This window comes from Drosophila grimshawi, unplaced genomic scaffold (assembly GCF_018153295.1).
Source record: "Drosophila grimshawi isolate 15287-2541.00 unplaced genomic scaffold, ASM1815329v1 contig_311, whole genome shotgun sequence".
In the NCBI taxonomy this organism is placed as follows: Eukaryota; Metazoa; Arthropoda; class Insecta; order Diptera; family Drosophilidae; genus Drosophila; species Drosophila grimshawi.
In genome coordinates this window covers 1,169,167-1,182,206 of record NW_025063098.1, presented here as the reverse complement: position 1 = coordinate 1,182,206, position 13,040 = coordinate 1,169,167, and positions in this window count along the sequence as shown.

Here is a 13,040-nt window from a genome sequence, read left to right as displayed (position 1 = left end):
GTTTAAGTTTCGAATCCTGTAAATAGGCAGCATCGCATAATCTCACGCGCTTGTTGAGTGCTCCTCTTCTTCTTTGATTTCTCCTTCAAGGAATTTCCCAAAAAAGCGAACTTCACAACTTTTTCAAAACAATCCAAAATTAAAGGAGAATTAACAAAAAGCAACTTTCGCTTGCATTTTGTGTAGAGACTTTTCCCGAAACGAACACTGCTCAAGCCTACTACAACATTTTCAAAACAAAATTAAATAGGAGAAAAAAAAAATATGAAAACAATGGAAGCAAGCTAAATGTTAAAATAAATGCTACAAGTGTTTAGCGTATTCTAGATGCCATACTGTGACTATTCCCAAGGCAAACAACTTGTTTTGTAAATTCAAATAGGCGTAAAAATAAATGTTTAACGAAATGGAACTCAAGACACATTAAGCAAACAACAAGAAAAAAGCAAATATAACAAAAAATTACAACTGAAAATTTTTCTAAATGTTAAACTTCAACTGCGCAGCAAATTTCAAGTACTGATTAAAGCATATACAGCATCATAAGTATATATGTATATACACATACATACTTATGTAAAAAAAAAATAATGAAAACACTGTAAAAATGATTTCACACCGGAAAAAGCAAAACTCAAACATAAACCTAGGCGAAAAGTTGATCGAGAACTTTAAGCCAGCGACGAGAACCGAAAATGTAAAACCGGCAAAATCGGTTAAAATAAAAGTTTTCCTGAACATCATAGGCATTAATTCATAGAGAGCAAATATTAAGATGAAGTATTTAAATAATCCTATCATAAGTTGTAATAATTTTGAACATGTTTCTTAAATGTGTGTACAAATTGCATAACTAAATTAAAGTTAAGCTTAATTAATGTGCGATTGGGATTGGGAGGGTGCGCTGAAGAACTGAAGGGTAAATACAATTTGAACGAGATCATGTTGCACATTTCAAAATTTATATGTTGTTATTAAATGAAAAATATATAAAAATCAATAAGACATGAATTAGACAATTACAAAAACAAAAACATAAACAAAATTAATCCAAAAAATAGTTATAACAATACATATACAACAATTTGCAGAAATTCAAAACGAGATTCAGTTAAGTTTTTAAAACTTAATAGTGGACAATCTGTTGAACAAATTAAGATATTCAATCTGCCCTTTTAACGTTCTACTTTCAGTTTCATTCCAAATATGAATATATGTTTATTGTCAGTCGATTTTGTATTCTGTAAATACTAATTCATATTTTTTTTTTTATTCTACACCGAGTTGCAAGGTTACATTTTAAAGCCGATTCTCATTCATTAATAATTGACTATTTTTGATTATTTGTGAAGCTTCAATTATTTTTGTGCCAAGTACTATGTAAATAATTCAGCATTCACTATTTAAAATATTTAATTGTTTACATATTACGGGTTGAAAGGACAATTTACTGATGTTTTAAAATCGATAATCTCACATTTCTCATTGTTTCATTCGAACAACAACAAAGGTTTCCTTGGCCAGATTTTTTCTCAACAAATTAGTTTTTTTTTTCTGTGAAAATAATGACAATACGTTCGATAAATTCAAAGGCAGTTGCAATTTGCGTAAATACTTCAACTAACTTTTTTCGCTTAGTGGAATGACCATTTTATTTCACAATATTGTTTAATTTTTCGATAATCACTTCACCCTTATCATTATAAGTATATAGAAAACAAAAAACGCATACACAAATGTGCAAAAGTACAAGTAAAAAAAACCAATTTATTCAGTGTTTATATAACAGTATTCGCAATAAAACAAAAATAATGAAAATAATAAGCATTGAAAAAGTTTAAAATACAATCGATGGAAATACAAAAACCACAAAAACCACAAAAACAAAAAAATAAAAAAATAAATAAAATATATATATATAAATGAAAAACTGAAAAAGTTTCATCAAGTATGCTTCACAGCATCAACAGCAAAAACTATTCAACCCCAACTGCAACTCATGCTCAGAAACACTTTTCATTGGCTTTTCAACAACTACAACAAAGTACAACAACAAAACGTCATCAGATACAAATACTCAGCTATTAATGTGTCCAGCATTTGCATTGCATACAAAATATGTTTATTTTTGTGGGTTTTTTTTAAATACTTTTATAGACCAGCATATTTCTTTTTGCAATATGCAGTTCAGTTAATAATGAATTTTTTATGCGCAAAAGATGTTTAATATGTGAAACTGACAAATTAAAATTAATATTGGTATTTTTGCATGATAATTATTTAAAATTTCATATTGGTATGTGTTTTTTTTTGTCTATCGTGTAATTTAAATGTTTTTATTGTTGTTTATAACATTTATGAAATACTTTGCGTTACTTTCAAGCTTCCTACAACTTCGAACTAAAACACTTTCACAGACTTTTCACTACGAGTAAGCCGCAGCGTTAAGTACAGAAAACTAGCTAAAAACAAAGTGACAAATTCATAAAGTATTTAAGATTTAAGCTAATTAAAATGATACAGAAAAGAAACTGCAGAAATCTGACGTAAATATTGTATATGTAAATGTGTATTTATAATTATATTATTACATTAAAAAAAAAAAAACCGCTATATATATATGTATACATACAGTATAGTCTATTTATTACAGAAAACCCAAGGAAAAAAAATATTGAATTAATGATGTTATTAAAGCTAAACCAACTTTGAAAGTAACTTTCAATTAAATGCGAGAAAACCAGAGAAAAAACAAAGCAAAGTACGATAAAAAAGGAAAACTAAATCTTTTAAAAATGTAAGAATTTAAAATCCAATAACTTGTGAAACTTGTGAAAATGCGAAAGAGTAAGCGAGAAATAAAAGAAAAATCTGAGAAACATAAAAGAACAAAAAAATAACTAAAGCATATTATGTCAACTGTTAATTAAGTTGTTTTAATGGCAATGGGTTAGCACAAATGGGTCGTAAATTACTGTGTGTGTTTGTTGGTTTGTTTGTTTGTTGGTTTGCTTGTTTGTTTATGTGCAAAGTAATTGTGAAAGAGCTTGTGATTTCAGCAACGAGGTAGTAAATACTAAGCAAAACAAAAGCAAATCATTTTTCATGGCTGGACAGCCGAACAAAAGCCGCACAGCTGTGGGCGAGCCAAAGATGTGGCATAGACGATAACATAATGAAATGAGATTAATCATACGCCCTGTGAAAAGCATAATGAATGCGCAGCAAAGCAATCGCTTACATTACGTTATGTTAACAACATGTTTTACTCACTTGCTCTGGCCCGTATCCTGTCAGGCTCATAATTTAGAGATTTAGATAGAGACAGGCGTCGAGAGAGTGAGCGGCAGAGAGAGAGGGATATAGAGAGTGCCATAGCTCTGTGTGCTGTTACGTAACGTATCTTAACGGTTTTTAATAAATATTAGCACATAGTTAAACACTTGAACGAGCGCTGATGGAAAATCAATAAATATATATTCGAAGCGACCGTTTAACGATGAGATGCGATGCGATGCGATGCGATGTGGAGCAACGCCTAATGGACGCTCCAAAGTGTGCTACATAATATATACTTTTATGTATAATTTTACATATATATAGATATACATGTGTGTGTGTGTGCGTGTATATATTTTATTGGCGAAATATTGAGCGTCCGTTAGCGAAATGCAAGCAGATACAACAGCAACAGCAACAGCAACACCAACAGCACCATCATCATCATCATCAATGACAGTTGTGGGGTCGACCTGGTAACTTCATGCAAAACCACTCAAGGACAAGTGGGCAATAAGCGAAAAACTTTTATTGTTTTATGTCGAAAAGTTTTCTCTATATATGTATGGGATATGTCAGTGTGTTGGTCGCCGCTGTTGTTATTGTTTTGTGTCAAGTGCTGCCCAACATCAGCAGTAATACTCATCGTCGTCGGAATCGCCATCATCGTCGCATAATGTGCCATATATATTATGGCCAGAGGCCATATAATGCGCCATCCTATATGCATGAGATAACAATCTCGCCATGCTTCGGTCATTTACCGTTTTCAAGTACTGCACAAAATGCAATAAGGATTGTTGTGGCACTGGAATGGGGGATGGAGATGGTGCACTTCACTGCCATAAAACTTAATGGCAGCTGCAGTTGTGCATGTGTGTGTGTGTGTGTGTGTAATGTAGGTGTAAGTGATGGCCTGATTATGGTGTTGGATGTTGTGCAATGTGTAAATTGGCAAAGGATTGGGTCACGCTGACCACACTTGTCCAAAATCAGTGCACCATGACTCGCTTTCTTGGCCAGCACAGCAGATTCATCATCATTGTGACTATTGATTTTGGATGGCATTTAATCAACCTGTTGTATTCTTGCTTACATCATCTGCACTCAATACATTATTATTTATTATCAGCTATTGCATTATATGTGCGGCACTGCGGAATTTGAGTCCATGCAAAGCTTTTGGGCATTGTCAATGAAATATCGGATTAATTTGGCAAAGGTATTGATTTTGAAAATAGGTTTTGTGGAAGGTCCGATCCGATCAATCTCGATAAGGGTAAATTAAAAAATAAAAATCCAAATTCAAAAATTTTTAAAAGAAAAAATCATCTTACAGCAAGTAACATATTTAACCATAAAAAAAACATTAAAACATTCTTAATCGGTTACCATAATTAGACAAAGTTCAAAATAAGTTCTCAATCCCAGTTTTTCAGCTAAGCTACTCAGATTGTAATAATTTTCTAATTAATTGCTTTTTAATCCTTTTTCATACTCACATTTGATATGTGTAAGCCACATATCCTGTGCAACATGAATGGCATCTGTTTCGAGCCAGTTGAGTAGTATGAATAGTGCACGGAATTCAGTTCATGGTCAGCAAACCTGCCCATCAGTCAGCCAGTCAGACAGTCATTCAGTCAGTCGTTTACTCAGTCAGTGGTAGAGAGAGAGAGAGAGAGAGAGAGAGATAGAGGGAGAGAGAGTCGAAAAACAGTTGATTGTATGAATATGTCAAAGTTGTAGTTGGTTGCGCCACTTGATGTTTGAGGGTGTGCTGCAGTTTATGACTGTAATACATTTTTGCGTATTGCCCTTTCAGGGCCGCACCAGTTGCCCCTTGCTGGCGAGCACAGCGGTTATTTGCGGCTTTTTGGCAGCTTGACGGTCCCTGGCTAAAGTTATTGAATTGTTATAGCAGCCACTTGTGATAAATCAATGACAAGCCACCATGCGAAATCTACATTGACAAATAGTGCGGGGAGCAAGTGGTGGAAGAAATCCGTTTCTGTGTGTGCCAGAGTGGTTTATTTAATTTATCATAAATAAATAAGAATTTATTATAATGCATATTGCTCTGTGGATATTGATTCAAATGGCCAATGCTTAATTAAGGCCAGGCTCTGGGCTTTGTCTCAGATTCCAATCTAAAAACTGAATTCAGCAAGCATGAAACATGAGGTCTGAACTGACATTCATTTTAACACAATCTGCCCACACCAATTTTGCTATTAGGCCAACATGTTTTATTAGATTCTCAAGTGTTACAGAGAGTTGGAGAGAGAGAGAGAGAGAGAGAGAGAGAGGGAGAAAGAGTGAGAGGAAATGGGTAAGATATCCGGGCGGCCGGCCGGATAATCAGTATTAAAAAGTTAGTTGGACTTTGCTGAGTCCGGCACGGTTCGGTTCGTTTCATACTCGAATTATTTTTGCGTAGAGAAAAGTGCAATATGCCAGTCTTGTTATTTTAAATGCAAGCGTGTGTGTGTGTGTGTGTGTGTGTGTGTGAGTGTGTGTGAGTGTACATGCCAGCATGCATGTGTGTGTGTTTGTTAAATACAAAGGCGTGTTCAACACTTCTGCTTACGTTTCTACAGACATTTATTATGGACATAATCCGCAAGTGTTATGCCTGCCTGTCTGTATGCTGTACACATACCATGGCCACAAATGGAGCTATAATTAAATTAAAACTCTTGCCAGCGCTGTGCGAACAACTAAAATACATTTCTACCCACAGTTTATTCAAATGAACTCTTTGAGAACGGGCAAAGATAGTGCAACGCGAACGACAACAGCTCCGGGCGTATACTTGATATGGCACAAACCTCTTTTTCAGATTAAGCTTAATGTGGTTTAAGTGGCTGGCAATGCATGCAAATGTTTGAAGGAATTAGTGAATTCAAAAATGTAAATTTTAAAGTGAGAGAATGAGAAAGTCGGCTTCGCACACTGGTTAAATATGAGCTGCAGCTGGCACAGCTCGCAACTTTATTGAACTTAACCAAGTTTGAACTAACTTAAGTGAACTTATTAATAACTTTGAAACAAGTTATATTTTTATGGAGAATCTTTGAACAATTTTAAATTCATTTTAATTGAATCCTATAAATTACTGGCACTTTACAATTTGAATCTGTGCTAAATTAAATTCAACTCTTTTTACTTCTGCAATTGTATATCGACAAGGTAGATTTTGCAATTAATTGATTTAATTTTGTCAGCATAGAGTTTTGTAAATGTAATTATCACCGATTTTAAGCATAAATTAAAATGTATCTTTTTTGTATTTATTTCTAAGAATGTTTCACAACAATTTGTGTCTGAAATTGTCTATTGGGATTTCTATAACCACTGAGTTTCTATTGATTTTCACATATGTATAAAACTGAACACGGCATAAGTGTGAAGCACTTGGAGACTCGTACTCAATGGTTAGCCGCAAAACCACAACACTTGAAGGGTTTTTGTCTCTGTATTCGTTTTTATTTGTATTTTTTGTTTTATATCTCTATCCGACTATCTCTTGGTGCAAATTAATTTCCATTTGAAAATCCACAAGCAGTAATTTTACAAGCACTTAGCTCGGAGCAGACAGCAGCTGCTGTTGGCGGACAAGCGGCTGGGCAAGCGTTTCATTGCCGGCTCTGCCTCTGGGTGCGTCTCCGGCTGCAGTTGCAGCTTGGCCGGTTGGACGTGGCTAAGCGGATTACGGCAAGGGTTTGGTAGTGCTCCTACACTGGGCAACATCAGCCAGCTAACCAAAGACTTGAACACGAACGCCAACACTTGGCCAACACTTGCGGCTTCAGCTGCCCGGTCGAAGTGCAAGCGTTTTTTGGCGTACAAAAAACTTTTCAATGCAGAGATACAAAAGTTGAACGTAAAGCGAATCAAATCGAGAAAGAACCATAAAAATGCTTATAATACACACTCACAACACACATAAACGCAGATACACACAGATGTGGATGTGGAGCACAGATGCATATCTGTTGTTATTGCATGAAGGTTGCTTGCTAAATGGGGGTCAGCTATAAGCTTGGGGCCAACTTGGTTGTGGCTTGCACTTGTCGTTGTTGTTGCTGCTGCTGTTTTTGCTGTTAGTTACAAAACACGATGTGCATGTGTTGGCTATAAATACATATGTTTTAATTTCCGCACTTTTGGGTCAGAGCATAGACAGCCCAAACGCCCACAAAAATTGGTGGGGTGCGGGCAAGATTAAAGTCAAACAGCGGATGGGATGTTGGCGTTGAACTTCCGCTTCCATCGGACTTGTGCTTAAATTTATCTGAATGTGTTTGTGTTTCGTACGCATACAGATTTCTGCTCATTTTCATCGTGCCTGATGCCTGATCCAAGTGAAAAGGCACAAAGAAGATACCGGCCGTCCAGAAGTGGCAAATGCTGCCAGTTTCTATTTTTATTTTTCTTTATTTCAATTTTTTTTCTCTCATCTTTCGATTTGGTGTTTATGTTTTGCTGCGCACTCCAACAATATGAATGTCCAACGGCAAACACACAAACACAAACATACTTACATCTGTATGCTGTCAGAGTTTCATAAGCATAGTCATGTGCTATGCACAACAACAACAGCAACAACAACAACATCAAGCACAAACACCCACAATCACACACACACACACACACACACACACACACACACATAAGCACATTTACGCAGCATTCATCGATCTTTTTTCTGCTGCTCACACAACTCGGTTAAATGACTCATGAAATTGCTGCTGTTGCTGCTGCTGCGACCCATTTGTTTGTATAGTGTGTGTGTGTCTGTGTGTGTGTGTGTGTGTGTCTGTGTGTGTGTGTGTGTATTAGTTTCAAGTGCTCACAGTACACGCTTATGGCATAGCAATAATGTATGTGCGCTTGTCGCTGCTATTCGGTTAATAATTTAGGCTTAAATACAAACGAGCTTAACCAACATTGCGTATACGTCATGCTGGACAAGTGAAGTGGGTAACGGAGAGAGAGAGAGAGAGAGAGGGAACGGAATTGTTGACACATGTGTACATCGAGTACAGTATTATACACAGTCCGTGGCAGGCCCAAAGTAGCCGCAAAGCCAATTGTAGATAGCTTTGCCAGCTCGTTGACGGGCCGAGGAAGGGATATCGTGTGTCAAATAAATCTAAGCGAAGCCAAAGTCCGAGTGCGGCCGTGTTAAGTGGGCTCAAGACAAGGTTGATTGGGCGCGAACTTTGCACAGGACTGCAAGGTGCCCAGGGAACGGGGACGGGGACGGGGCCGATTCCAACTTAATAGATGAATCTTCGATTCGAAGCAGCAGCAGAGTGGAGAAGTAGAGAAAACTTTGTTTGGGTATAGGCCAAATTTGCAGTTATGAAAAATGGAAATATCACGATAATCAAAGGAAAATCTAGATAAGCACAATATTCTGGCGACAGTCAGAAAAGTTCACAAGTTAGTTTTGCAAAAGGAAGGAGAGCAATTTTGATATGCATAAAGTTGCTGAAGAAAGATTTGATTGAATTGATATAAATGTAAGTATTGGTGTATCCGAATTACTGGACAACTTAAACTTTCATTGTGAACCCTGTTGCTGAACGAGCAAATACTGTGGACACAACTTTTTCATACTATTTTTACTTTAGAAAAATGTGTTTTAGCTCCAATTTAAAGAAAATAAAAGGACAAAAGAAGTATTGACTTACCTTAAATAAATACAATTACTTTCTTTGGATTTTACGTAATACTACCTGCAAGTAGAGACCATATCTATTTTGTTGCTAAAACTATGCATCGTAAAAACTAAAAAAGGCAAATGCCTGCAACATTTTTGCATTTTCCAAGTCAGAATTCCAACAGCTCACACATGCCATATGATATTAGAGTGTGCTTCATTTTCAGCGTGGACCGCAGGCTGGCTATTTTTGGTTACAATGTGGTGCCATCAAATTACCGGTCTCATTTTCTATGCAGAGTCTATTATGGGCCGAAACGTAGTCAGGGCAAAAATGCGACAAAAACGGGCGTTAAATTTCACACTACTAAGCAACCAAAAAAAAAAAACAAAAAAGAAAACGTAACAAAAATATTCTGGGTCCCACATGCGATGGTCATGCAGCGTCAAGAAAACCGCAAATATGCAAATTCTTGACAGGAAGGCAACAGCCGGATTGCCCGAACACTGACTGAGATGGAATGCTGAACTTTGACCCGGCTACAAACTTAGCCGCTAATGCGTTGGCTTCCTTAAGAGCTCCTGACATCGGCAAAAAACACAAACAAAAGACAAAAACTTGATATACACATTTTTCCTTTTTTTTTTTGGTGGTTGTCTTCTGTGGACTTCGCTTTTAAATTATGACCGAGTTGCGTCTGTTGAAAACTGAATTTTTTTGTGATTTCCGTTTTGCTGTTTTTGCTGATTATGATCAAGACGCGAGTGAACATATGGGAAGGGAAACGAGAGCAAGACTGAGGACAGTGCTCAACTCCGAGATACCCTAAGATCCCATTTCGAACTCATTAAATCGATATATTTTTTTTGCTACAAGAAGTATCGAGTAATTGAATATATATATATGTATAATATATTAATAATTGTTTCTAAGCAGGGAAGAATTTTAAATGAGATAAATATACATCTTTCTTATTTGCAAAAAGTAAGTGATGAAATTCAAAAACGAATCCTTTTCCAAAATAAAATGCCTCACATTAGTTTACTCGCATTAGTTTACTTGTGCATTTTGGCACTCTTAAGAACTCTTATATAGTATTTAGAATATCGTGTCAATCAAAGGACATATTCTAATCGTAGATGTGCAGGGAATGCGTAACTTTTTTTTGTGATGCGTGCCAAATTGGCTGAGAAGAGGATTGGCTATTGGACGCCAAATGAGACGGCCTTTTTGTGTTGTGTTTTTGTGTTTTTTTTATTTTTTGTTTTTATGTTGGGTGTCAGCAACTGATGCCAGACGGCTGCAGCATCGTGTCCTTGCCCAGCTGTGCTTCACGTCGGTAGTTAAAGGAAGCTGTCAGTGAGTGCAATGTCCAAACAGTGGAGAAACTTAAATTAGTTTATTTATGCTTTTTTTTGCTGTAGACTTTTGGGGCACAGTTTAGGGCGGTGGAGGAGAGTTTTTGGTAATTTATTTTAATAATTTGGACTGGCTAATAACTTTGGCGAAAGTTTCCGTAAGCTATTTCCGCACAATGCATAGCTGTGGCTGGCTTTACATTAAGTTTTGCTGATTGAGTTGCCTTTCCGCGACTTTGGCTTTAAGTTGTCAGCGGCGATCTTTGCAAGTGGCTTAGACCAAACATAAAAGACAAGCAAACAGTGCGTAAAATGTTTGCGAAACCCAAAAAGGAATTAATTACAGTCAACGGGCATGCAAAGACGAAACCCGAACCCTTTTTTTATACCGGCACCACCACCCCCCCATCCCTTAACCGTTGACTTGCATCTTGTTGTAGGAGTTGAGCATTTTTTTTTTTTTTTTGTTGAATTTTTTGCCGTTTATCTGAATTCTGGCAACGCGCAAAAAGTTGCCTAGAATATTTACTTAAGAAATTTTCATATAGCGCACTGTTAACTTTTATTCTTTGTTATACCCTTAAAAAGGCATGTGGGAACTTTGACATGATGCTTGCAGCAAGAAAATAAAGAAAATAAGTATTTCATACTGTCATGATGATATAATATTTACCAACTCACTTCCCACGCGCACGAGACATGCTGTGAATATAATAATGTATAATACATGTGGTAGATTAAAGTTCACAATATATTTTAAAATTGTTGCCTGCACGCATTTTCTCAGAAACTCATTTTTGTGTCTAGTTCAAGATGGATTGTTATAATTCTGGCTGACCTTCTATATTGGGAACTGTATCTATCAAAGAGACAACTGATCAGGAAGCTTCCTTTGGAAAATCATTGCATCTTCGATGCATTAAACAACTCAAAACTTTTGTACATTTGTATTGAAGTCGTAATAAAATATGCATAAAATATTAATTATTAAAGGGTGTGCAGTCTTTGACTTCCATCAATAAAATTGGTTGACTTGCGCCCACTTTATTTTAATATTTTCAGTTGCTGTGTAATTTGGCGCATGCGATTAATTCTATTATTATTTTTTTGTTCTCTTCGGGGGAAGTTTGTGTGGCGCGTGCTGCGGCTTTAAATCAAAATTTCATCGGGCGAAACAAATTTGTGTGCCGCCTACTTGCCGGGGGTAGACGCAGGCAGACATAGTTGACATGCCTCTGATATATCACTCAAGGGGGCAGGGCCACCTGTAAAAGTGACTGAGATGTGGCCATGGCCAGTGACAAATTAGCCACATCAATTACATAAATTTATTTTGCTGCCATGTTTGTATTGCAAGCGTCTCAAAACCCGCAAACGTCCAAAAGCCGCCTACAATCTCATTTGTTGTACTTAATTTGGGTTCTCGGCAAGGCATTCGCTCTCTCTCGCTCTCTCTCTCTCTCTCTATGTTATTCTCTGCCTCTCTCTTTCTCTCTCTCTCTCTGTGTAGCTGTGCAATAGTGTGTTTTAGTCATGGAACGGAAACAGTTGAAAAAGGGCAACGAAATGCGCATTTCGCATTGTTTTTCGTCTCGGTCAAGTGCGGAGCACCCCTCACCCCTGATCCTGTGGAAATCCGGGGGGATGGGTTGGGGTGGGGTGCTGAACCAAATGAGTTTTATGATGAGCTGCTGCGGCTCGTCGTTTGCTTTTGCTGCTGCTGCTGCTGGTGTTGTTGATTTACGTTTGTTTTGTTTGCATGCCAAAATGCTTAGAAAGCAACATCAACCAACAGTTTTACATACAAACATACAACACACTTACACAGACACACACACACACTTGTATATATATGTGTATATATGAAGCAGCTACGGTTGCATGTGACTATACGTAGTGTCTGCTTGGCGTGCGATAAAAACTCGAATATTCGTACTGAAAACAAAAGTTTTGCATTTGATTTATGTGCATTTCGGCTTAACTTTGTCTATAGCGTAAAATAGTTGAGGCTAACGGGGGAACTTTCAAGAGGGCGGGGAGGGGGCGATGCTTGGAGCTAAGTTGGTTAGTTGGCCAGTTCATAAATTCTAATCATTATAAATGCTAAGCCAAAAACGGTTGGCTGAATGGAAGCAGCATGAAAAGTAGTGTGCTATAATTATATAGATGATTAGGGGTCTAGGTTGTGGGGGGGGGAGTGGATGGCGCTTATGGGATTGACATTAAAGCGTAAAAAGCCGATTATACTGCGGCATTGCGGTCTATAAAAAACTGTGAGATCATAAATAATTAAGCTGAAGGCCATTAATTTATGTTCAAATTGATCGAGGACTGACACATGCGACTAATAACTTCATGGGGCAATAGAATTATAATGAGTCGTAGGCATTACTTCAATAAATTGGTTGCATGTACTTAAAGCCATGGGAATTTGTAATAACATAAATTATACGACCAGCTGTCAACTTAACAAATGTGAGATAGTTGTCATTGTTTAGCCTTGTTTTAGGTTCCATGTATATTCATTTAAACTATTTACAATTTCGAATGAATATTTGAGTTTATAATTTGATTCCAAGTTATGCTAAAGAGGACTGCAGTCCTTTGAATGGCAACAGTCTTTTGATTATGGAAGGAGCAATTGAAATTTACTTAAGAAATGCGGCTGCTGAATCATAATTAATTTTCTACAATTTATGTGTAAATTTAGAGATTTTAAAATATGAAGAGA